This window comes from Tenrec ecaudatus, chromosome 13 (genome assembly GCF_050624435.1).
Source record: "Tenrec ecaudatus isolate mTenEca1 chromosome 13, mTenEca1.hap1, whole genome shotgun sequence".
NCBI lineage: Eukaryota > Metazoa > Chordata > Mammalia > Afrosoricida > Tenrecidae > Tenrec > Tenrec ecaudatus.
The window spans coordinates 108,161,151-108,165,705 of NC_134542.1; the positions used below are offsets into that span (position 1 = coordinate 108,161,151).

General features: G+C 39.0%; 1 non-coding gene across 1 annotated transcript; it reads right to left on the reverse strand.

Moving 5' to 3' along the window:
* Positions 1-652: 652 nt before the first annotated feature.
* LOC142425226 (small nucleolar RNA SNORA7) lies at positions 653-790 on the reverse strand. Its single transcript, XR_012779577.1, has one exon. It is a non-coding gene; the product is annotated as a small nucleolar RNA SNORA7 (small nucleolar RNA).
* Between the last annotated feature and the right edge of the window lie 3,765 nt (positions 791-4,555).

Here is a 4,555-nt window from a genome sequence, read left to right on the forward strand (position 1 = left end):
CTACTCTATTTTACTGGGAAGATTTAATTTACTGCACTGATGGATCTTTCTCTCCTCATACTTTAATGGGCCCTTAGTATTCAAGCATCATCTCTCAGTGCTTGCTCCTGGAGGCCTGAGAACAGGATCTGGGTATAATTGCCTCCAAAGGACTAAAACATCAGCTGTCCCTTCCTATTCCCAAAGACCCTTCTTAATTTTTCACTCCTATAATTATCATGGGTAATTTTAGGGACAGATGTATAATCACTTGCTTAATGTAAAACGTCCTTGGCCAGAGTCTGGTGTCGTATTCTGCCAGCCTTTCCATTGGAGTCAGGCTTGTCCTAGAACATGTTTTGTGCTGTAAGAGTGGTTGGTCCTGTGCCTGCTCTTTATTTCAGCTGCAGAGATTCTTAATCTTTCCTTTGACACTTGTGGGTTAGAAGCCTGAAAAGGATTTCAGGTTCCTTGCTACTTCCTCTAGTGTCTGTCCAGCAGTCTGTTCTTTGCCTTACTGTGTGGTATCATTCTTTGAAAGATTGCCTTCCCTTTTGATTAATCTACATTTTTGTTTCTGTTAGTTGGTCTATAAATTTAAATTTTTACCTCTTTCCTTTTCAGCTAATATAGGCAAATCAATGTAAGTGCCATACAACACATTTTTTTTTTACACTGCCGCAGAGAATCTTCCAATCACCAGCTACTGAGCAAAGTGGGAATGGAGTGGGTCTCTTACAGGCTTGTTTTCCCTCCCGTCTCTGAAGCTGGCAGAATACTGGCTATTCTCCCGATGCGGTCCTGGGAGGTCCTCTTTTTGTTCTGCATACAGTAAAATTTCTCGTCATCTACAAACTAAAAAGGTGTCTTTTTTTTAATGAGTGCTCATCTTGGACATATATCCTGTGCAAATTTTGGAAAGAAGATGGAGGTTTTCTATTTTCAAATGTCAAATATTAAATGTTCCCATCAACAGCTGATAAAATGTTACTCATATTTTAAATCAGTGGACACAGTGAGTGAGATAACAGGAGCCTTAAGAATTATTGTGTTTTAAGCAAGAGAAACACTTGTTAGATTTGGTCCCTGAAAATACAATTGCAATTTATTGGACCTGGCAGGTTGTTGGGTGTTAACCTCAAGGTTAGCAGTTCTAAGCAAGTAGCTGCCCCTTAGGAGAAAGATGAGGCTTTGTACCTCTGTCAAGAGTCACAGTCAAGGAAACCCACAGGGGTGGTTCTACTCTGTCTTGTAGGGTAGCTTTGAGTTCGAATGGACTCCATGGCAAGGAGTCTGCTTTTGGTTTGGTAAGAAGAGGAAAGTAGCAGTAATTAGGGAGTCATGGGTATCTTAGCCAATCTCTGTCAATCATTCTCTCATTCTGTCCATCTTTCAAATACTACACTACTCCACAGGCAAAAAAAGAGACCTGCTGGTGCCAAGGGTTAAGTGATCAGCTGCAATCGGAAAGGTTGGCGATTTGAACTTACCCGGTGACTTCAAGGAGAAATGTCAGGTGATCTGCTTCTGCACTGACTACAGCCAAGAACACAGGATTCTCTTATCTATCCTTGTGTTGGGTTGATATAAGTTGAAACCCAATCAGTAGTGCCTAACAACAATACCACACCTTGACGTTGCACATCTGAGCTGCATTTATTTCCCCTTCCTCTAATGAATGGTTCCAACATTCGAGTCTAGACTATCAGCTGAAAAGTTCAAAGGGTTCAAACCTCTGCAGAGTCATCTCTGAAAACAGGCTGGGGAATCGGCTTTGACAAAAGACAGGCCTGGGATCACACCTTTGAAAACTTTTTTGGCCCCATTGAATTTTGACATACAAAAGATCATCATGAGTCAGAATTGAATCAACAACAGGGAACAATGAGAGAGAAAAAAACTTCTTTGGTTGTTGTTTGCATTTCCAAATTTAAAGAGAATTTCAGATTCTAGAAGTCTTAGATCTAAGTGCTCTTGCTTACTTCCGTCTTGGCTTTCATGGGCTCTTATTTCTGCTACAAGACACCAGCTAGAGTAGCTGAGTGACAGTTCCAAAATCTCTGTAGAAGAGTCTAATTGAGAACTGTGTTTAGGTGTTCACACTCATTTAATGAACAAAGGCTATGAGTTAGTTATCTGCCTACTTTCCAAGGCTATGGAAGAAGCCTCTTAAGGAAGATGATCAGATGTACAGATAGGATAGACAGCCCATAAATGCTCTTGCTGGGTCCTAATATTTAGAGATGGATTGTAGTATTTTATTGCATTAAAAAAACAATTTTACATTTTTCATGCTATTTTACATGTGACTGCTTCCCTCCATTTCAGACAGCAAAGCATTTGTAGGTGAGTGGAATAACTAAATATTCACATATGAGGTTTTCTCCTGCTGTGGGAACTCAGTCCTAAGAACTTCCCCCCTTTTCATTTTTTCAAGTCTTTACTATCATCTATTTTGTCAAGATCCTTTTCAATATTGTTTCACCGGAGTTTATAATATATGGCTCATTTTTTAAATTGAATTTATGATTTAGAAAAAACCCACAAATACAAAATGCCAAAACCCAAACTCATCGCCCTGAAGTCAATTCTCATTCACATTGACCTTCTAGGTCACAGGAGAGCTGTCCTGGAGAGCTTCCAAGACCGAGTATTTGCAGAAGCAGACTCACAGAAAGTAGCCGCTGGGCTCCAACTACAAACCTTGCTGTTCGCCACTGAGCATTTTAATCACTGCACAATCAAGGTGTCTTTAGAATTCATGATATGAGAATTTGTCCTTCTAAGATGTTCCAGGTGACGGTTGATTGGAACTTTTAAGAAATTCCAGGTGCCATTGGTGAAATTATTCTTTTAACACCACTGACCTGATTTATTTTTATTCTCATCGTAAGCGAAGATACCAAGAACCAAACACAATGCCATTGAGTCAATGCTGACTCATGGTGACCCACTGTGGGTTCCAGAGACTATACATTTTTATAGGAGCAGAAAGTCCAGTCTTTCTCCCATGGAGCTGCTCATGATTTCAAACTGCTGATAACCAAGATCCCAGCCCAAAGCTTCATTACTACACTGTCAATGCTCCTCCAAAACCCCTTTTTCTTTTTACCACGGGGGTACAGTTCTTGAAACTAGATTCTTTTGTTTTGAAAATTATAATATGTCCATTTTCTAAATTTCTTGGACTATTGAATCAATGAAGTTTTTTCAGATTTTCTAATGCTGCCTTTCCCAAACATTCTTCCTTACTGAGATAAGCTTCTCCTATATTATATGTTTATTCCATCCACTATTATATGCATATTGTATCTATTAATAAAGGAACATTTATATTATCTTTCAGATGGAAAAGAAGCATGCCCTAGCTCAATGAGCATGTAGCTTTAAAATAAATTTAAGATTTAAAAACATTTTAAATGTGGTGGATATAAATACTATTCAAACACTTTGAAGATGCACATGCATCTTAGTGAGAATGTACTTATTATCCATAGTTAATAAAGGCGTGATCACTTCAATGGAACTTTGAGAGAGAAAAGTAATTTAACTCATGAATTCTATTTTTTACTTGTAATCCTTGTTTGCACTAAGAATCCCAATGTATATGTGTATGTAGTTAAAAAGGAGAAAGAGTCTCAGCATGTTCTCTGGAAGAGTTAGCATGAATACATATTTCTATTGTACATATGATTTTGTTTAACCACCAATAATTTCAAGATCGCTGAACTTACCTCAAGAATTCTATCTTCCCCTAATTTTGCTAATGCCTGTATATTAACATTTCTCTCTTTCACATTACCATGCTCTTTCCAGAAAACAAACAAACAACAACACTGAAATCATTCAGTTTCCATTTTCCGTATACTGTTTAAAATGTCTTTGGTGTGTTAACAGATACATATATAATCAGGTCCCTTTGAAAAGAAACTATTTCGTATGCATTGAAGGAATGTGTTACTTACTCTCAAGTCAATCTATCTGTTCTGTCACTCACAGTAAAAAGAATAGGCACGACAGAATGCATGTATATAAATGGGACAGTTCTTAAATCTCACTAATTTTATGAGGTTAACATTATTTGCACATTTTGAAATTAATAGAAAGTGGAAGCATCAAGGATGTTGAAATGGTTGACGGAAGTGTAAAGAGCGAGCAATCACTAAGTCAGGGCTCTGGTCTAGCTTCTTCTCAAACATTTTTACAACCCTGAATCCACCATCTCCTGAGCCCAAATCAAAAGAGAAGGACATTGTGGGGTTACGTTTTCCTGTGGATGCCCTGATCCTTTTTGCTCAGTCTTAGTCAGACATTGGTTCTCTCCAGGCAAAGCCTCAACGGTTCCTTTGCTGGAATCTCTGACACGCTGATGGAGAGGAAGCCTATGACGATGCACTGATGCAGAGTCGGGTCTCTGGGATGCAGGCAGGGCCGAGTGAGTACCTGGGTGGCGATGCTCGAGATTCAGAGCCTGAAATACAGAGGCTACCTGTAGAGCTTGTTCTACCTCACTTCTTCCCACCGTCCCTTGTCAACTCACAAATCTTCCACTGTTCTCTCCGCACGATGGACTTAA